The sequence below is a fragment of the Ovis canadensis genome, chromosome 18, assembly GCF_042477335.2.
Source record: "Ovis canadensis isolate MfBH-ARS-UI-01 breed Bighorn chromosome 18, ARS-UI_OviCan_v2, whole genome shotgun sequence".
In the NCBI taxonomy this organism is placed as follows: Eukaryota; Metazoa; Chordata; class Mammalia; order Artiodactyla; family Bovidae; genus Ovis; species Ovis canadensis.
This window is the reverse complement of record NC_091262.1, coordinates 73,800,626-73,822,809: the sequence shown is the minus strand read 5'-3', so window position 1 is coordinate 73,822,809 and position 22,184 is coordinate 73,800,626. Positions and strand designations below refer to the sequence as shown.

The following is a 22,184-nucleotide window of genomic DNA, read 5'->3' as shown; positions in this document are numbered from 1 at the left end:
ATTTACCATCTCACCCACTACAGAAAAAGTTTGCAACCCCTGGTCCAGAGGGCAAAGAGTTTTAATTGGAGTATAGTTGATTTACAGTTCTGTGTTAGTTAGCAAGGTGATTGATTCAGTTACGCACACAGATACAGGTGCTCAGTTGCTAAGTCGTGTCTGACTCTCTGACTCCATGGACTGTCGCCCACCAGGCTCAGACTTTGTCCATGGGATTTCCTAGGCACAAATACTGGAGTGGGTTGCCATTTCTTTCTCCAGTGTATATACCTATGTATATATAAAAATATATATATGTGTTTTCATATTCTTTGCCATTGTATCAATAGTTTATTATAAGATTCTGAATATAGTTCCCTGTGCCATACAGTAGGACCTTGTTACTTATTTATCTTATATATAGTAGTTTGTATCTGTTAATGCCAGACTCCTAATTTATTCCTTACCTCCCTTTCCCTTTTGGTTACCGTAAGTTTGTTTCTTTTTTTAGATCTGTGAGTCTATTTCTGTTCTGTAAGTAAGTTCATTTGTGTTGTATTTTAGAATCCATGTATAAGTGATCTCACCTGGAATTTGTTGTTGTCTGCCTCAGTGGGATCATCTCTAGGTCCATCCATGTTGAGCCAACAATTATTCCATTGTTTTTTATGGCTGAGTGGTATTCCATTGTGTCTGGGTGTGTGTCTGTGCGCATATGTATGCTACATCTTTATCCATTCATCTGTTGATGGACATCTAGGTTTCTTCCATGTCTCGGCCACTGAAATAGTACAGTGTGATCTTTTTCCTCTTCAGACACAGCAGTAGCATTCATATCATGTTTCTCAGTGTAAATGGCCCAGAAAATTCCATGGGATGGATGTCACCAAATTCCCTTAACCATTTTCCTTTTGCTGGGACAGTTAAATGACATCTTTTCCCCCCTCAATTTGCAGATTTGTACTTATCTAAAACACTTTAAATAATGCCTACTGCTTACCAGCACTGTTTATCAATAATACTCAATCAGACCAATGATAAGAAGTTCATACAATTATTACTCCCATTTCACAGATGGGAAAGTGAAGTCAGAAGAATCAAATCTGCCTTATTTTTCAGCAGGAGAGTTGGGTCTGAATCTGCTTGGCCAGTTGATTCTGAGGCTATGCTCCTAGCAGCTGTTAGGAAGAGTCCTGGGTGAGGCAGGCCTTTGTGACTGTGGCTGTGTGGGGGTGGAGGGGGATGTCCAGCCCAGTGACTCACCAGGAGCGAGCCCCACCCTGCCCGGCCCAGCCCAGCCGGCCCACCCCACATCACTCAGATTTGCTTAGCCCCTGGTCTTCCTTATTACAGGCCAGGCAGCTACGGCCACGTGACCACAAACTTTGTTTCTTAGTGGAAAACAGCCCCCAAAAGAAGCCCAGCTACTGACCCTGAAGGAAAAGATGATTTCTGGTCAGAAAAATGCCACTTGGGAGGGATAATACAAGAATAGATGAGGCTCTCCTTTGTGGCCAAAAGAGTACTGATCTTGCGCAAACGTTAAATCGGTGATAAATTGGCCAAGTGTTCTAGGTGAACTGAGAGGAACAACCAGAATGGGACGTAACCATCCAGCAAAATGGCAATGGTTAAGGAAAGTTTGTGACATCCTCTCCAGGGAATATTCTGGGTCATTTACAAGGAGAAATGTTAATAATTAACACCAGGGGCTGGGTGTAGCCCTAGTCAGGGAACTGTGGGAAGCTGATGGGACCTGTAGATCTTGCCAGGAGAACAAACATAAATGCAAAATGCTGTGTGAAATTTTAGGGGCCCACGGAGCCTACATAGCCCAACTCAGGGGTTCCACCTGTTTTGGGGGGTGCATGCTTAGTCGCTCAGTTGTGTCCAACCCTTTGCAACTCCATGGACTGTAGCCTGGTAGGCTCCTCTGTCCATAGGATTTTCCCAACAAGAATTCTGGAGTGGGTTGCCGCTTCCTCCTCCAGGGGATCTTCCCCACCTGGGAATCAAACCCATGTCTCCCACATCTCCTGCGTTGCAGGTGGAATCTTTGCCACTGAGCCTCTGGGGAAACCCGGGGTTGTTGGGAGAGGCAGGTTAAAACCTCTGGTCCACAGAGACATTTTGAAAAGTGAATTTAGTGAGTGCTACTCACGGGATGTTTGGGAAGTGAGCTGGTGGATTTCAGAGGGTCGCAGGCTGAGAAATGCTGTGCTGCAGAGATTGGAGGGGAGGTGGGGGCAGGAGGGAGACTTCGTGTGTTGAGAACACTCTGAACGCTGTGCCTACCTTCCAACCTGAGCTATCAGGTCACCCAAGGGTACAGGATCTGGTTGGTTCTGTTCACTGCTCTGATTTTCAGCACCAACCACAGGATCTGGTGTAGAGCAGGCATTGAAACCAGATTTGTCATTAAATGAATTGAGCGTCTCGCGAGCTCTGGAGCAGAGAGCAATCGGCCGGGCGTGGTTCTGGGTGAGATGAGATGGTGGCCTCCCTCTGCTTGCTCACTCGGGTCCTTTGAGGGCACAACTGTCAACATCACCCACGGGTGGATGGAGTGAGAGACATAAAGAGGGGTAAGCCAGAGAGAGCTGAGTTTTTCTCGGCCAGTTCCTGGAAGCCTAGGCCAGGCCCCCGCAGCCTGGCTGGTGTCCCTGCTGATCTGATTTGTTTCGAGCCTACACTGAGAGGCCTGGCATCACCAGGCCCATCGAAGCCCCTGCAAGCCAGGCATAGCTCTTGGCTTGTGCTCCATCTCAGGTGTGCTCAGCGGGCCCAGCCTGGGCTCGGTGCCTCGTCGGTCTGATCCACTGGGGTTCACCCCCACGCCCACCTCCGCACCACTCGAGTGTGGGATGGGCCATCCTGCTCTGACTCAAAGAGGAACCCCCACTTCTTTCGCCTTCCTGACTCACTTCCTCCTTTTGCGAGTCACTTTGCAGTATGGCACAGCTGCCGGGGCCCCACAGGCCTGGACTCGCTCCCGCCTCAGTAGATGTCTGGCCTGAGCCCGAGAGCTGGCCCCTCTGAGCCTCAATTTCCCCATCTGTGAGGTTACACGGTCGCCCCTTCCTTGGAGGTTGGTGGGTAATTGACGCACCACATCTGCCCAGTGCCTAGCACTCAGCAGGTACCTTATACATGGGAACTCTGGGTGACATCTTCCCCAACACACAGGGGCTTCCTTTGTCATCCAAAGGTCAAGACTCATGAGGACCTTGACATTTACCCAAGCGCAATCATAGGGTCACGGATGACCTGGGGTGGGGATGAGGGGGAGCAGGCGGAATCCTGGTTACCCACCAAACAGCACTGGGTGTGGTAAGCAACTGGGGGCTTTGCTGGGAGGGGCCCGTGGGGACCGGCGTCGGGGACAGACACCCTGGGGAGGGACAGCTGCCCCCCACCGCTCATCAGATGCTACAGTTGGAGTCAGCTGCTAGTAGGAAAAGATCCTTGGATCTGAACTCTGGTTTCTTTGTCGAGGAGCAGGTTTCCAATAAAAACAATGCCTGGGAGTAAACGGCACTTCACAGGTTTACGGCACTTCACAGGGTTATTTCCTAGCAGGTGAATGAAGGTGCCAGGTTGTTAGGAGCCTTTTCAGAGCAATATTGTGTCCAGATAGTTGGTCAAAGGCTGCCCTCTGTTGCTTGTGAGTCTGTCACTGACCAGAGCCTGCCCCTCCCTTGCTCACAGACCCTCACCAGCTCCCTAGCGCCCACAGTGAAGTTGGTGCACCCCTTTGAATCCTGAGCTATTCAGGCTCCCCCCACCTGCCTCTCTGACATGGTGTCCTTTTTTAAACATTACATTTCTGTCTTTTTTTTTTAAGGTTGGCTTTATTTTAAATTTACTTCGTTATTTTTGGCTGGGTTGGGTCTCTGGGAGTTGGTGATGGACAGGGAGGCCTGGCGTGCTGCAATTCATGGGGTCGCAAAGAGTCAGACACGACTGAGTGACTGAACTGAACTGAACTGGGTCTTCGTTGCTGCATGGTCTTTTTCTAGCTGTGGTATATGGGTTTAGCTACTCCTCAACACGTGGAATCTTCCGGGATCAGGGATCGAACCTGTGTCTCCTGCATTGGCAGGTGGATTCTTTTTTATTTTGATGGATTTCACCATTTTTAAAAATTTATTTTTTTTTTATTGAAGGATAATTGCTTTACAGAATTTTGTTGTTTTCTGTAGCAGGCAGATTCTTAACCTCTTGACCACAAGGGAAGTCATGATTGTTTCTTTAAGAAAAGAAATAATTTTATTGATATATATTTCAAAATACAATTTAAATGGGTACATTTGAAGTGCACAATTTGATGCCTCTTTGTATATTCACAAATCTGTACAAACATCACCACAATCATCTTTAGAATATTTTTATTACCTCCCCCCAAAAACCTATACAACCCCCAGTTTGCCCATGCCTCCACCCACCCAACTCCAGCCCTAGGCTGGACTCATTTTCTTTCTGTCTCTGCAGACCTGTTCTACACATTTCATATAAGTGAAAGAATACAATACGTGGTCCACTGAATTGTGATCGGCTTCTCTGGTTTAGCATCATATTTTCAAAGTTCCTGTATGCTGTAGCCCCATCACTACAGTATTCCGTTTTTATTGCTGAGTAATATTCCTTGGTATGAATATAACACATTAATCCATTTGTAAGTTGATGGACATATGAGATGTTTCTACTTTTTTGGTTCTGATGAACATTTGTGTACAAGTCTTTGGGGGACATATATTTTCATTTCTCGGGAGTATGCCTAGGAGAGGAATTGCTGGGTCATGTGCTAACTCCATGTTTAATCATCTGAGGAGCTTCCAGACTGTTCTCCAGAGTGGCTGTACTTTTTATAGTCTCACCAGCAGTTGTGTTTCACTTTCGGCATCTTCACCGATACTTTGTTATTGTCTGTCTTTTTGATTATAGCTAGTGTTACTGGAGTGAATGGTATCTCCTTTTGGTTTGAATTTGCATTTCCCTGATGGCTAATGATATTGAGCATCTTTTGATGTGCTTATTGACTATCCATATGTACATCTTCTTTGAAGAAATGTCTATTCAGATTTTTTGCCTATTTGATAATTGGGTTTTTGTCTTTCTAGCATATGATTTGCAAAAATTTTCTTCCATTCCGTGGGTTGTCATTTCACTTTCTGGATGGTGTCCTTTGAAACACAAAAGTTTTTGATTTTGATAAAGTCCAGGTTGTCTGTTTTTTTTTTTTTTTTTTGGTTATTTGTACTTTTGGTGTCACTTCTATGAAATCATTGCCTAATCCAAGGTCATGAACATTTATGCCTATGTTTCCTTCTGTGAGTTTTATAGTTGGGGCTGTTACAATGTGGCCTTTGATCTATTTTGAGTTAATTTTTGTATATAGTGTGAGGTAGTGATCCGGGTTCATTCTTTTGCATGTGGATATCCATTTGTCCCAGCACCATTCATTAAAAAGACTAGTCTTTCCCCACTGAATTGTCTAGGCACACTTGTTGCAAATGAATTGTCTGTAAATATGAGAGCTGATTGTTACTTAGCTGTGGGTTATTTTGAAGAAATGTAATGTTTCCTTCAGAGGCCCAGGATCCCAGGATGTTTTTATACCAAGATGCGTCTTGGCCATAACTCTGCCACTGAGCTACGGCAAGATCTTGGGTGAGTCTCTCTCCTTCTCTAAGCCTCAGTCTCCCCATCTGTAAAATGGCACAGCTAGATAAGAAGATTCCCAAGAAGTGGTCCAGTTATTACATGGTGAAATGCAGGGAGGTTTCCGCAGTACTTTTCACCGGCTCCTGGAGGTGTCTATCGCTAAGCCTCTTGGGACAGTTTCAGGAACTCCCTATCCTGGTCTGACCTCATGGGAGCCAACCTTGTTTTTTCCAAGAAAGTTAGTTTCAGGCTCACTGAGTAAGCATCATTGTTATCCTTCAGCCCTGGGTATACAGAGCGGGTGGGACATGGCCTCCGCCCTTGAGAGCAGCAGTCTAATGCAAAGACAAACATCAACAACAGGCATGGAGCTGAGCTGGGCCAGCTGGTTGGCGCTGTTTATCAAGGGCTGCAGCTGCAAGGAGGGGCAGGGGCGGATGGCAAAACTCGGTTTAGCGGATTGGGCCACAGGCCCGGCCCAGATGTGAACGTTTGCTCTAGGCGGTATCTGGGAACAGTAGGATGAGCTGTAGAGTATATGTCACAGCCCTTTCATCCACCCAGCAGCAGCTGTTTCTTACCATCATCTAAGGAGCCCTAAGGCCCTGACCAGGCGGCTGCTGACCACTTGTCTCCAGGCAAGGCACTATGGTTAAAGGGAAGGCTCTGGGCGGGGATGAGTAAACTGAGAGTTTGGGATGAACATGTATACGCTGCTTTAAAAAAAACCAAACAAACAGAAAACCAACAAGGGCCTACTATTTAGCACAGAGGACTCTGCTCAATATTCTCTAACAATCTAACTGGGAACAGAATTTGAAAAAGAAGAGATACGTGTGTGTGTATAACTGAATCCCTTTGCTGTACACCTGAAACCAACACAACATTGTTAATCAACTATATTCCAGTATAAAATGAAACTTTTTTTAAGAAAGGTGTTGCGGGGAGGCTCTGAAGCCAAGCTGCTCAAGTTTCAATCCCACTCTGGATGCTTTGGGGAAAGCATTTAACATCTCTCTGCTTGCAAGCGAATTCTTTACTGAGTCACAAGGGAAGCCTGAGAATACTGGAGTGGGTAGCCTATCCCTTCTCCAGAGCATCTTCCTGACCCAGGAATCAAACTGGGGTCTCCTGCTTTGCAGGCAGATTCTTTACCAACTGAGCTATCAGGGAAGCCCTTATCTACAATCAGTTCAGTTCAGTCACTCAGTTGTGTCCTACTCTTAGCGACCCATGGACTGCAGCACACCAGGCTTCCCTGTCCATCACCAACTCCTGGAGTTCACTCAGACTCATGTCCATCAAGTTGATGATGCCATCCCACCATCTCATCCTCTGTTTTCCCCTTCTTCTCCTGCCTTCAGTCTTTCCCAGCATCAAGGTCTTTCCCAATGAGTCAGTTCTTCACATCAGGTGGCCAAAGTACTGAAAATTTCAAAGTATTGGAGCTTATCTACACTATGGGGCCTATAATAGTACCTTCCTGGTAGGCTATTTCTTTCTAAAACATTACATATCTTAGAACATGGCCTGGCACAAAGAGGCGGTTCTTATTAAGGTCTCTGGTTATTACAGGTTGGAACTGTAGCTTGGAGCTTGGAACAGTGTAGCACTGACTCCAATATGCTAAGCCTACTTCATATTATAGCCCCTGGTTATTATACGCTGTAACATGATAACTTGGTACAATTAGCCTGCAGGTTGCCTGAGGATCATTATTATAGTTCTGTGTATTTGAATACAGCAGGGCTTCTTGGAAGCATATATTTCTCCTTCCTAACTGCTATTCTGTTAAAAAGAAAAAAAAAAAAGTCTGGAGGTGAATTGGATGTATTCAAAACAACTTTTCAGTTTCAAGCTCCCACATCTCTGATGGCATGCAAGTCAGTTCTTGCTCTTGACTGACCAACAGGGAGGCTGGAGTTTGGGAGTTGGTGGGTGGTAGAGCCTGCATTGGACCCAGGGCTCCCTAATCCCATCCTGGGGCCCACTCTGTCTCCAGCTGTGGCCTGAAGGAAGGCTCTGATAGGGGGTTAGCAGTCTGTGCTGATGTCCACCCTCCCCCGATCCCTGCCTTTCTCCAGTCTCCCTGAATCTGAAGCATGAGTGTATCAAGAACCAAATAAGGCTAGAGAGATGCTCCTTCTGGCTCCACACTTCTTTCTAATAAAAAAGAACAGAACTAGCAATTACCAATTTCCTACGAAGAGCCAAAGGTGGTAAATATTAGTCTTGATATTTTCCAGATTTACGTATCTGCTCATGTATACTTGTGAGCACTGACTCTGTGTGAGTGTCCATCTCAAGTACCCTGATCAAGACAGCAGTGATCAAGATGATCAGGGGCCGGTCCCAGAAACAGTTCACATTCAAATGAGAACAGCAGCCTGAGAGTTCCGTGGAAGTTGTTGATTTCCATCGCTGATGCTAAGAGCCCCCATGGCGGCTGGAGACCCCATGGCAGCCACATGAGTTGTTGAGCAGACACCCGGGTTCCTTTCGAACCAGGGACCCACAGAAGCATGGAATTAGGGGCGCATGGAAGCACTTCAGGGATGCTCTGAGAGCCGCATGCACACGTGAAGGACTCTGTTTATCTGTTTCTCCACACTCCTGGCAGCGCCCTTGAAACTGGAGCAGGTTTTTGTTGGCTTGTGTCTCCCCATCACTCAGCTCCTTACTCCTTCAGCCTCCATCCAGCAGGCCCAGCGCTGGGCACACCAGTAGTCTTAAAGGAGGAGGTGCCTGGGAAGTGCTGAGCACAGTCTGGAGCTTAGGAAGTTGTCCTGAAGCAGGGATCCTCAACCCCTAGGCCACGGACCTTACTGCCCCACGGCCTGTTAGGAGCCCAGCAAGAAGCGAGTGGCAGGTGGCGGCAAGCTTCACCTCTGTTTAAGGTTGCTCCCCAACCACTCTACTGCCTGAGCTCCGCCTCCTGTCATATCAGAGGCATTAGGTTCTCACAGGAGCTCAAACCCTACCGTGAACTGCGAGTGCGAGGAATCTAGGTAGCGAGCTCTTTGTAAGAATTATCCCCAAACCATCCCCAGACGCAGGCCCGTGGAAAAACTGTCTCACAAGACAGTTCCTGGTGCTAAGAAGGTTGGGAACCGCTGTCCTAAAGAACAAACATAAAAGGCAATCAGATGGTTCGCCGTTTGGGACTGCAAATTAAAAGCACAGTGAGATATCACGGCTGGTTAAAAAGGGCTAAGATGAAAAAGACTGACCATTGAGGGCTCTGTGGGAATGAGAACTCTCACACACTGCTGGCGGGAGTGAAGAGTGGTGTGGCCGCCTTGGCAAATAGTGTGACAGTTCCTTAAAAACGTACACGTGTACCTGCCATCAGATCCAGTCACTCCACTCCTAGGTATTTTTGCAACAGAAATGAAAGAGTATGTCTATACAGATGTGTCCAGAGCAGCTTTATTTGTAAGAGCAAAAACAGTCGATCAACACGTCTCTGGATGCTATGGAATATTACTTAGCAATGGAAAAGAGTGGACCATTGATACAAGGCAACAGCATGGATGAATCTCAAAGTAATTGTGCTGAGTTGAAGAAGCCAAAACCACACCCCCTGTCCCACTCACTACGTTCGTTTATGTAAAGATCTCCAAACAATTTGAGCTAACATCTAGTGACCGTAAGCATGTCAGTGGTTGACTGGAGCAAGGTATGGGCAGGAGGGAGGGGTAATTAGATGGGATCAGGAAATTTTTGTGGTGATAGGTGTTTGCTATCTTTGATTGGGGTGGTGGTTTTAAAGGTATATATGTTAAAACTAAAAGGTATATATGTTAAATAGTTGGCTTAAAACTGAACATTCAAAAAACTAAGATCATAGTATCTGGTCCCATCACTTCATGGCAAATAGGTGGGAAAACAATGGAAGCAGTGACTGACTTTATTTTCTTGGGCTCCAAAGTCCCTGCAGATGGTGACTGCAGCCATGAAATGAAAAGATGCTTGCTCCTTGGAAGAAAAGCTATGACCTACCTAGACAGCATATTAAAAAGCAGAGACATTACTTTGCCGACAAAGGTCCATTTAGTCAAAGCTATGGTTTATCCTGGAGAAGGAAATGGCAACCCACTCCAGTACTCTTGCCTGGAGAATCCCATGGAGGGAGGAGCCTGGTAGGCTACAGTCCATGGGGTCGCAAAGAGTCGGACACAACTGAGCAACAAACTACTAACTACTACTATGGTTTTTCCAGTGGTCATGTATGGATGTGAGAGTTGGACCATAAAGAAAGCTGAGCACTGAAGAACTGATGCTTTTGAACTGTGGTGCTGGAGAAGACTCTTGGGAGTCCCTTGGACTGCAAGGAGATCAAACCAGTCAATCCTAAAGGAAATCAGTCCTGAATATTCATTGGAAGGACTGATGTTGAAGCTGAAACTCTAATACTTTAGCCAGATGTGAAGAACTGACTTATTTGAAGAGACCCTGATGCTGAGAAAAATTGAAGGCAGGAGGAGAAGGGGACAACAAAGGATGAGATGGTTGGACTCTGAGCGACTGAACTGATGTTAAAACTATCAAATTATACAGTTGAAGTGTGTTTGTTGTTATTGTTGAGTTGCTCATCTGTGTCCAACTCTTTGTGACCCTCATGGATCGCAGCACCCCAGGCTTCCCTGCCCATCACCATCTCCTGGAGCTTGCTCAAACTCATGTCATCCAAACTCATTGGTGATGCCATCCAATCATCTCATCCTCTGTTGTCCCCTTCTCTTCCTGCCTTCAGTCTTTCCCAGCATCTGGGTCTTTTCCAGTGAGTCAGTTCTTTAGATCAGATGGCCAGAGTATTAGAGCCTCAGTTTCAGCATCAATCCTTCCAATGAATATTCAGGACTGATCTCCTTTAGGATGGACTGGTTGGATCTCCTTGCAGTCCAAGGGACTCTCAAGAGTCTTCTCCAATACCACAGTTCAAAAGCATCAATTCTTCGGCACTCAGCTTTCTTCACAGTCCAACTCTCACATCCATACATGACCACTGGAAAAACCATAGCCTTGACTAGATGGACCTTTGTTGACAAAGTAATATCTCTGCTTTTTAATATGCTGTCTAGGTTGGTCATAACTTTCCTTCCAAGGAGTAAGTGTCTTTTAATTTCATGGCTGCAGTCACCATCTGTAGTGATTTTGGAGCCCAGAAAAATAAAGTCTGCCACTGTTTCCACTGTTTCCCCATCTATTTGCCATGAAGTGATGGGACCAGATGCCATAATCTTAGTTTTCTGAATGTTGAGCTTTAAGCCAACTTTTTCACTCTCCTCTTTCACTTTCATCAAGAAGCTCTTTAGTTCTTCTTCACTTTCTGCCATAAGGGTTCAGGTTTTGCTTCTATACATTTTGAATATTCTTTTTCATTAGGGTTTATCTCAGAATGTAGACTCTAGCTTCCTGTGCTACACAGTGAGGCCTTGCTGTTCATCCATTCTATACATAATAGTTTGCATCTGCTGACTCCAGACTCCCTCCCCAGCCGCCCCCCCCTCCTTCCTTGGCAACTGCAAGTGTGTCTGTGAGTCTGTTTTTGTGTAGATAGGTCCGTTCATGTCATTTTTTAGATTCCACATATAACAGATATCGTATGATATTTGTCTTTCTTTGACTTACTTCCCTTAATATGATCATCTCTAGGTCCACGTTGCTGCAGATGGCATGATTTCGTTCTCTTTTATGACTGAGTAATGCCCTATGGCATATGTAGATTTAGGTATGATATGTATACCCCACGTCTTCTCTATCCACGTCCATTTATCTGTCAAAGGACATTTAGGTCTGTTGACGTGTTATCCAGGTTTGAGGGCCACAGGAAGTGTGTATGGTCATTGTGGTTGAACCCGCTCCCTTGGCTGCTCAGGAAGGTAGGGCAAGTCTGGGGCGTTCAGGGGTGACTGTTGGAATCGCCCCTCCTGGGGGAAGGTTCCTACCTGAGGTGAGGAGAAGGCATGAGGCGCTGGGGGCTTGGCATGGGCTCTCGATTCCCAGGGCCAATAGGAGAGAGGCCTGGGGGTGGCGGCGGGGTCGGGGTGGGGGTCTTAAGCGTCTGTCACTGCCACGCTGCCACGGAGAACACTGCCCTGGGCCAGTGGGGAAGGAGGGCGAGGGGAGGCGCAGGGACAAGGGGCCAACATCGCATCCTGGAAGCTCTCCACTCGCTTGGCCGGGTCTTCTCCAGGCAGGGGGCCTTGGAGGCTGGGGCGGTACCTGGGATGCGCCTGGCCACGGGCCAGATGGAGCCCTCTCTCTAGGCCCTTGGAGAGCCCATCTACAGGGTACTCGGGAAGGTAGGGTTTTCACTGCTGAGGCCGTTTTCACTGCCGAGGCCTGGGGTTGGGCCACGACCCACAGTGTGGCCAAAACCAGCTCACCAAAACTGACCCAAAGTTCCTGTTTCCAAATCAGAGTCCAAATGGGCAGCGTTGATTGGCCTGCCCACCCTCATGCCTGCGGTCTGCGACACTCAGGGTCCTTGCCAGGCCCAGACTAAGTCCCCTGACGCCCTGCTCACCGCCGCTCTGTGACCCGCAGCTGATGGCCAGTCTCTGCCTCCCCGTCCTCTGGTCGCCACGCTGCAGCAGGTGGGATGCTCTCTAGGATCCCCGCAGGGAGCCCTCCGGTTCGCACCCCCTGATTGGCTGCCCTCCCGGCAGTTTGAGCCAATCACACCTGGCCTGAGGATACGAAGCTCCACCCCTCGGAGCCGCTGGTTTGCCCAGGGACGCTTTTCCTCTCTGGGTAGTCCAGCCTTCTGTCCCTCATTCTCTCATGCTTTCCCTGCGCATTCTCTTCCCTCCCAGAGGTGCGTATTTGACCATGCGTTGGCAGGTCAGCAGGCCAGCATTTCTTGAGTGGAAACCCTCGGTCCTCCACACTGTGCCTTTTGATGGAATGCTTGGGCTTTGTTAATTTCAGTGATAGGACATACTGTTTTATAGTCAGCTGCCTGGGAAAGGAGGTGGGCCAGAGAACGGTGGTACCAATCACCATTTATCAGTGATGCCAGAGCACTTGTCTTGAAAGCAGTCCCCTTTGTGGGAACTCGGCCTGTCCCCTTTGCGGCTAGAATTGTAAAGTGGACCCCACAACCCTATTCCTAAATGACGTTTCTTGTATTAACATTTACAACGCCCTGGACGTGGATGGGTTGTGGAGCCCTGCAGTCTGTGTGGCTTTGATCCATCCAGTCCCCAATCTCCCCGAGCTGGTGGTTACCTCTGATGGGATAAAGCCCAGCAATTGTTCCCAACTCTAGATTCAGCTACCATGGAGGCTGGTTGTAAGTTTCAATAAGATGATGTGCGAATTCCTGGTCCAGTGACCCACTGAGCTGCTGTGGAGAGTTCTGGCCCCTGATATTTATTTATTTACGGCTGCCCTGGGTCTTGGTTGCCGCGTGGACTTTTCTTTGGTTGTGGCGTGCGGACTTCTTATTGTGGTGGCTTCTCTTATTTGAGAGCACAGGCTCTAGGTGCGCAGATCCAGTAGGTGTGGTTCACGGGGTTAGTTGCCCTCAGACATGTGGAATCTTCCCCCACCAGGGATTGAACCCGTGACCCCTGCATTGGCAGGCAGATTCCTAACCATTGGGCCACCAGGGAAGTCCCTCCAGCTCCTGCTTTTTACACACTTGCTCTCAGAATCACCTTTCCACGAATGCCAGGTGAGAGAGAAGGGCCGAGGACCTCCCTGGTGCTCTGAACCATGCTCTGAGCTCTGGCCTCTCTGCAACATTGTCTGACAATAAGTAAACAAAAAAGAGGTCCCAGAATCCACTTGGAAGAGGCTCGGGGATTAAAACCGGCTGCCTGCTGGTTTCCTGAAATTCCATCTGTGAATGTGAGAGGAGTGGGAGCGCACAGGGCGGAAACTGTGTTGCAGGGCAGGAGTGAGTCACGGGAAAGGCGAGCGTGGCACGGGAAGGGGAGTGAGCCCCGTGCCAGGGCTCCGGGTCAGCTTGTCGGGGGGGCCCCCTGGCCAGGTTGGTGGAGGAGGCATGACAGGCTCTAACTGCTTCTAGGTCCTGCCGTGGGAGCTGGGGTTTACTCGGGTCTGTATCCTAAAGTTTCTGCATTCTAGAGCTGAATGCCAGGGGGCAGCTGGATTGGCAGAGGGCCAGAGTGACTGGGCACCATGGGACTGGGGCTGCCCGGCAGTTCAGGCCTCAGTCTGTGATTTCCAGGTCTCAATTCTCAAGCTGAGAGGCCCAGATTTCCACACTGCAGTCTGCTTCCTGGAGCTCAGATGCTTGTAGAAGATGACCTCAGAGGTTCTGGGGGGCACAGGCAGGGGCATAGAAGCTAGATGGCACCATGGTGTTTAAGAACATAGGCTCTGGACGCAGCCATTCTGGGTTCCAGTCCTGCCCTCAATATTTAACACCCATTTGGCTTTGGGCATTGTTCTTAGTAACACTTATCCTCACTGATCCTCAGACTCAGATGGTCAAGAATCTGCCTGCAATGCAGGTGACCCGGGTTTGATCCCTGTGTTAGAGAAGGAAGTGGCAACCTATTCCAGTATTCTTACCTGGAAAATATTAACACCATGGACAGAGGAGCCTCGTGGGCTACAGTCCATGAGGTCACAAAGAGTCAGCCACGACTGAGCAAGTAACACTTTCCTTATAAAGTTGGGATAAGTGTCTCACTGGTCTTTGTAGGATAAATGAATGAATAAGTGTCAGCCCTTTATCACAGATGCAGGCACGTACAGAATGCAAGACACATGTGGGCTGTTACAATTATTATTGTTAATCTAGGGTCCACCACTTTCTGGCAGGCTGTTTGCTTTACTGAGTCTCAGTTTCTAGCTTTATAAAATGGTACTAATAATGTCAGCCAAATAATAGTCGACCATAAAGTCAGCCAAATAATAGTCAACCAATAGTTCACTCTGGGAACCTGACTTTGCCCCTCTCTTCCCTGGGAGGGGTCTGGTGTCATGCGCTACAGGGATTTGACTAGGTCTTAGGCAGGATTCTTAGAGTGTCTGGATCACTGAATGGCACGCGAGCTCCCCTTTGTCTCCTGGTAACTTCTCAGCTCCTTTACCTGCATGTCGCCAGGTCCCTCTGGTTTGCAACTGGACTCAGAATGGATTCACCTTGCCTAGTTGGACCTTGCTCAACCAGAGTCGTCATCCTTCCCGGGACAGTTCTGCCAGCTGCCCTGACATGCAGTAGAGTTGGACTTGGTTTTAGAAGCAGGATGGTTTAGTGAGATGAGATGAGCATGGGCTTTAGAATCCAACAGAACAAGGTTCAAATCTCAATGCTGCCCCGATGGGCCTGGGCCCCTGCCTGGTCACTCCAGCCTCAGTGTTCTTATCTAGGGTTGTGCCCACTGAGTGCCTGGTCCTGAGGAGGTGCCCGACAACTACCCTCAGATGCTAAGAGAAAGGTACTGTGGACAGGGAGGCGGGGAAGGAGCTCTTCCCAGTGTTCAGTTGCTGTCGTGTCTGACTCCTTGTGACCCCCTGGATTGCAGCATGCCAGGATTGCTTGTTGTTCACTGTCTCCAGAGTTTGCTCAAAGTCATGGCCATTGAGTTGGTGTTGCCATCCAACCACCTCATCCTCTGTCGTCCCCTTCTCCTCTTGCCTTCAATCTTTCCCAGCATCAGGGTCTTTTGCAATGAGTTGACTCTTTGCATCAGATGGCCAGAGTATTGGAGTTTCAGCTTTAGCATCAGTCCTTCCAATGAATATTCAGTATTGATTTCCTGTAGGATGGACTGGTTTGATCTCCTCACTGTCAAGCGACTCTCAAGTCTTCTCCAGCGCCACAGTTCGAAAGCATCAACTCTTTGGTGCTCAGTCTTCTTTATGGTCCAGCTCTCATATCTGCACATGACTACTGGAAAAACCATAGCTTTGACTATATAGCTCTTCCTAGGCTCCCCCGCTAATCAGCCGAAGCTCTCGGTCCCAGAGGAGGCCCTGCTGCTCAACCTCTGCTGCCTCCTGCGTGACCTCCCCAGGAGGACCGAACGGATGACTTGTAGACAAGTGCTCAGCACAACGTAGGCCTTTCTTCATTACAGAAATGGCAGCACCCTTCTCTTCCCAGGTTGGCTTTTTAATTTTCAAGTCCGCATCACGTTTTCCAGCACCCTCTATCCGCCACACACTTCTTTAGCATTTTTGCCTCCTCATTCACCCTGAGCCTTTCCTGAGACTCTAACTAAGCTCTCCCTTTTGACATGATGGCCCAGGTCTGGAGCTCAGATTCTGGCATCGTCTTGGCCTCCTTTGAAGGACAGCCTTACAGTCCATTCCTGGGAGAGCTGTGTCCTTAGCCACACGTGGGGGTGTTGTCCATCTCCTGTGGATGCGCTGATCTCACAGGCTGGTGCCTTTGACCCGGGATCCATTTAGGCACATGCCGTGCCTTGTGTCCTCTCCTCTGCTCCATTGTCTGCCCCGCCCTGCCTTGTCTGTCATCAAGGAAGAAAGATCATTTCTCTTCTGGCTGTCGTTTGTGATAACCACACGGGATGCTGAAAACCAAGGCTGCTTCCTTTCCAAGCGTCTTCTTTGGCAGACCAGCACCAGTCTGAATCAGAAGGGGCCTACATCCTGTCTCTCATTGCCCAGGGACAGCCCAGAGGCACACCCGGAGCCCTACCCCCTTGCTGCCTGCAGCCACATCCCAGGGCTGGACTGCATCCCATAAGGGACTTGGAAATTGAAACAGCTTTTTAAAGAATGCCTGAGTACATTTTTTTTTTTGTTTTTGCCAAAATGTTTGAAAAATGCATAGTTCCTTTTTTTTAAATGCTGTGTCCATTCGGCCAATCCAAGAAGGGCAAACTCACGGGAGATGAGAATTCTCCCCTTGCTCCCAGAGGCCTTCCCGCGTCGTCCTCGGCCTCCTGCAGCTGCTTGACTCTGCACCTTGACTCTGCCTGACCCCATCCGCCCCCCCCCCCCCCCCCGAGTGTGCCTCCACTGACCGCATTGGCAAGGGCTTTCTTTCTGCACCTACCCTGGCAAAGGTGACTCACCTGAACCTCAGAATCAGTCTCGTCCCCCCCAACCTGGTGTGTGCTGGCTCCCGATCGCCCCCAGGGGCCAGCCTGGATGTGGCTCTGATCTGGCTCTTGCCCCCCATCCCCTTCCCTCCCCCTGATTCTCATGCTCCGGCCTCCCCATCCCACAGTGTGTCCAGAGTCTTCCCAGTGTCCTCAGACTGCAGTGCCTCGCACTCAGCCTGCACTCCCCTCCTCTCAAAGCTCACTGTGGTCCCCTCACTGGACACAGAACCCTCTGGGCTAGAGCCCCACCTGGTTCATCCAAATCTTGGGGACCCAGCAGCTGTAGAGATGTACAGATGCATTCATCTATGCCTACTCACCTGCATCCTACCCTACATCCAGCCTTGGGATGGTGTGAGAACTGCTCTCTGGATGCAGCTTCCTAAGGAAGGAACACCCTCCACCTGACTCAGAGGAATTGGGGGTTAAAAAGAACTGCTTCCAAGGATGGAGTGTGTTCCTGATGCTAGGTGGGAGGTTTTTTCATTTATCAAATCTAGGTGGTGTTCCCATGCTATGGTCTGAATATTTATGTCCCTCCCAACCCCTCCCTGGAATCCTAACCCTCAATGTGATGGTGTTAGGAGTTAGGGCATCTGGGAGATGATTAGAACGTGAGGGTGGAGCCCTCGTGGATGGGGCTAGTGCCCGTTTAAAGAGTCCCCACAGGGCTCCCTGACCTTCCTCCACGTGAAGATACGGTAAGTCTTCGACCAGAAAGAGGACCCTCCCGACCAAGCTGGAGCCCTGATCTCTGGCTTCTCGCCTCCAGAACTGTGAAACGTGCATTTCTGCTGTTTATAAGCCATCAGTCTGTGATATTTTATTATAGCAGCCCAAACAGACTCAGACACTCCGTTTCCGAGTGAGGAGGTGGGGACTCAGAGAAGTTAAGTGACTGGCCAGAGGTAACAGCTCCCGAAGGGTGGGGCCAAGACCACCAGGACCAGTGATAGGTCCTTCTGGCCTCAAACATCTGTCCAATCCCAGGACACGTGCCTGTGGGTGGCTTAACCAGCTAACTGCCTGCTGGCTGCTGTAGCTGCTGTGGCTGCTGGTTGTAGCCTTGGAGCATCCAGAACTGTGGTTGGCAAACTAGCCCATGGGCCACATTTGGCTGATGGTCTGTTTTGGTGTGGTGAATGTGAAATGGGCTGCTTTTTGGGGGGCTGCGCTGGGTCTTCACTGTGGCACGTGGGCTTCAGTAGTTGCAGTGTGTGGGCTTAGTTGCCCCACGACACGTGGGATCTTAGTTCCCCAACCAGGGATCGAACCCACATCCCCTGCATTGGAAGGTGGCTTCTTAACCACTGGACCACCAGGGAGGTCCCAAGAGTCTTACATTTTTTAGGGGCTATAAAATCAAAGAATATGTAGCAGAGACTGTATGTAGACTGCAGCGTCTAAAGATATTTACTACCTGATCCTTTACAAAAGAAGCATGCCCCTCCGCCCCCCACCCCTCATATCGAATCCAACTCTGCGACTCTTGGACTGTAGCCCGCCAGGCTCCTCTGACTATGGGATTCTTTAGGCAAGAATACTGGGGTGGGTTGCCATGCCTTCCTCCAGGGCATCTTCCTGACCTGGGGACCGAACCCGTGTCTCCTGCATTGCAGGCGGATTCTTTACTGCTGAACCACCAGGGAAGCCCAATATAAAAGTTCCCCAGGACCATCTCCTTCGGAGTTTACATGTAGCCCTGGGAGTTTAAGGCAGGCCTTGCAGTTTATCTCTGCTTGCCTTAGAGGGGCCAAATGCTGGAAGGGGTGCTGGCTGAGGAGTTCTGTGGTTGGAGAGGGGAGCCAGAGCGCAGGCCAGGCTGACAGTCTGAGAGTGGAAGCTGGTCCCTAGACCCAGCTCAGAGCTGGACTTGGCATGGCTCATGGAGACCTTAGTAACATGGACCCTTCCAACCCACAGCCTCAGAGACCCTTTGTTCAGTACTCACGGTGTGCAGATGGGGACACCGAGGCCCAGAATCAGACGTACGTGCTCAGGGTCAGTGTGCAGATTGCAAGCCCAGGGCTGTCTCCTACCTTCCCTGCCGCATTTCGGAAGCCTTCTCGCCCTGCTCAGCCCAGGCCTGTGGGTTGTTTCCTTGGCTTCTTCGCTCCTTCAGTCGACGTTAGTGAAGGGCTGGTAACTCGGTTCACTAGCACTGGGGCGCGGAGGTGGAGAGGCAGCAAGAGGGGAGGCAGCCTGCCCAGAAAGTGTAGCTGGCGACCACGAATGCTCTGGGGCCCCGCGCCAGAAGGCAAGGCTTTGGTGACGGGGCTTGCTTCTAGCAGAGGGAGCAGAGGTCACGGTCTTGGTCTTGGCTGTGTCAGAGTGAAGAACCGCAGGTTTCCTGGGGTTGCTGTGAGGAGATACAGTAGGAAGCAAGGCTGGAAACAGGATCAGGCTCAGGGCTTGGGGGTCGGTCGGAAGACCACGTCGCGCTGTATCTCGTAAACAGGGCACGGGCCAGCTGGCGTGGTGTTCAGGAAGCCCCCTCTGGTTCCCACCAGGAGGGATGGGGGCTGGGCAGAAGCTTATTGGAGTCCATTGAGGTCACAGAGGGAGGGCCATGACCTTCCTAGTGAGGGAGGTCTTCTTGGTCCATGAACCAGTTGTGAGTGGGTTTTTCTGGAGCTGCACATTTACTTTTCAAGTTTAAAATTTTATTTTTAGTTTACTTTTTAGAAAATGATTTTGGGGCTTCCCTGGTGTTCCAGTAGCTAAGACTCCATGCTCCCAAAGCAGGGGGCCCAGGTTCGTTCCCTGGTTAGGGAACTAGATCCTACATGCTGCAACCAAGACCCAGCAGAACCAAATAAATGATTAATAGAAAAATAATAATTTTAAGTAATTAAGTGTTTTTGGCCACTCTGGGTCTTCGTTGCTTTGCTAGGGCTTTCTCTAGTTGCTCCGAGAGGGGCTACTCCCTGTGGCGATGCGAGGGCTTCTCTTGGCGGCGGCTTCTCTTGTTGCAGCTCGCAGGCTCTAGGCACGTGGGTTTCAGTAGCTGTGGTTCACGGGCTTAGTTGCACCTAGGCATGTGGAATCTAACCAGACCAGGGTTTGAACCCGTGTCTCCTGCATTGACAGGCATATTCGTAGCCGCTGTGCCACCAGGGAAGTCCAGCCTTAAACTTTTTAATTTCCATAAGGAAACAGGCTGTCCTTTCTGTCGGCCGTGAGGTTTACAGCAGGATTCTTACCCAAGTCCATGGACTGATAGAAGGCAACAGATTGAATTGCTGCTGACCTCTGACTGAGGCAGTTTCTTCAATGCACAGGAGGCCAAGCCCAAACCAAGCCCACTCTGCTAATAGCCCGGCTATAACTTTGTCACATATGTTTTTATGTTGCATTGTGGTCATAGTAGACATCTCAAAATGTAGTTTATGCCCATCACTATTTCAAAAGCCTGGCAGTTATTAGGCCCATTGTTATTAGATCTTGTGATTTAGTGTGTTGATAAGATTGTGTGTGTGTGATGAATTTGACTTTTAGTATTTTTTTATTTTTAATATTTTATAATAATTATTTTTGCGTTGTGAATTCTGTTTATCTATTTAATTTATTTATTATTTTGGCTGCACTGCTCAGCTTGAGGGATCTTAGTTCCCCAACCAGGGACTGAACCCAGGCCCTCAACAGTGAACGCGTGGAGTCCTAACCACTGGACTGCCAGGAAATTCCTGATTTTTAGTAGTTTGTTGACTATGTTTTAATATGATTGGTTTCCTTGTAATCCTAGCTTTTAGTCTCAGCATTTAAAGCCTTTATTATGAGAAGGGGTGTACAGTAACAGTCCATCCCTCTCCCCTCAAATCCTCAACCTGGCTGCAGCCCTTACACATGTTCAAATGTAGCTTTTCTTCTGGAAACTTCCTGGGGCAGGGATGGTGCCCACTTATTTGCTCCCGAAGTTGTAGCATCAAGCCTAGCTAGGAGCATGTGCTTAATTCCTGTGTTTCATTGACCTGGAATGAAGTGGTTTGGCAAAACCGGCCAACAGACCCTGGTCTCTTGAACTCTGCCTGCAACTTCACCAAGCTTACCATTAGTGGTCCCCCATCCGAGGTTAGAAGCCCGCCTCTGAGACTGATTCGTGGGTCTGGGGCCCCTCTGCTCCCCGCCCCACCCTGCTGGATCCCTAGTGTCCTATGCGACATGTTTCCGGGTCTCCAAACCACCACGCCTCCCAGGCCGTAGGCATTTCCAGCTGGAAGGAGTCTCCAAAACCACGATGCCTTTTGGTGCTTAGAGCTTCCCCGTGCCTTGTCATCTGAAACTCTGGGAGCTTGCTTCTGCTCCTCCCATTCATCGCTTTATAAACACATAAAAGCTGAGCTTTTGGAAGCCAGTCAAGTCACACATCAGACGAGAGATTAAAGCCACAATGAACCAATTTAAACGCCTGCACATTCTAATGTGCTTTTCAAAGGAAGCTTTCAGAGGCAGGGGGTGGCTGCAGGGAACATATTAAGCTATTAGAAAAACATCAAAACAGCTCTGAAGGAGAAACAACAGGTTGAGAGACTGAACTCTGGGGAGCTCAGAGGGAAGCCCACCCTGGGTCCCCCACTGCCTTCCCCTTGTCCAGTGTGCATCTCGCCGTCTGATGGCAGAGCTCCCCGTGCAGGGCCAGGGTGGGGCAGGATGCCCAGATTCCCAGTTAACCTCTGTTGAACAACCGACTGATGATTGAGAAACAACAAACAATTCAGCCAATGTTAAGGAATTTCTTTTTTTCATTTTAATGATTGCCCTTTCTGGAAAATTCACAAAGTGCCTGAGAAGAAAAATAAGGAAACAGAAAAATGTCCAGCTGTGATTCCACCAACCAGACAATGGTCCTTAACCACATGGCCTCCACGGACAGCATGCCGGGAGCAAAGAGGCCTGAAGTCACGTGGGATGTGGCTTCTGCCACTTGCCCACACCCCTCTCTCCAGTTCATCATGTGGACACTGTTTTTTGTCTGTTTGTTTGAGCTGCACTGTGAGGCTTTGGGGATCTTAGTTCCCTGACCAGGGATTGATCCCCACCCACTGTGGTGGAAGTGTGGTGTCCTAACCACTGGACCACCAGGGAATGGGCTGTGTAATGATGAGACTTACCAACCTTTTCTAGGCATACTTTTTTGTGGTTTTGGTCTTTTTGTTTATTGTTATTGTTTACTTTGTTAGCCACACCATGCAGCATGTGGGATTTTAGTTCTGAAACCAGGGATCAAACGCATGCTCCCTGCAGTGGAAGCAAGGACCACCAGGGAAGTCCCTTCGTTTTTATTAGCTGTAGAGCCAGGGCTCAGTCATGCCTGACTCTTTGCAACCCCATGGACGATCGCCCGAAAGGCACCTCTGTCCATGGGATAACCCAGGCGAGGATACTGGAGTGGGTTGCCATTTCCTCCTCCAGGGGATCTTCCCGACCCAGGGCCTGAACCCACATCTCCTGTGTCTCCTGCATTGGGAGGCAAGTTCCTTACCA

General features: G+C 49.1%; 1 protein-coding gene across 4 annotated transcripts in view; it reads left to right on the top strand.

Annotated features, from left to right (window-relative positions):
* The window catches only part of SYNE3 (spectrin repeat containing nuclear envelope family member 3), a 102,828-nt gene that overhangs the window by 18,248 nt on the left and 62,396 nt on the right, over positions 1–22,184 (top strand). The window lies entirely within an intron of this gene.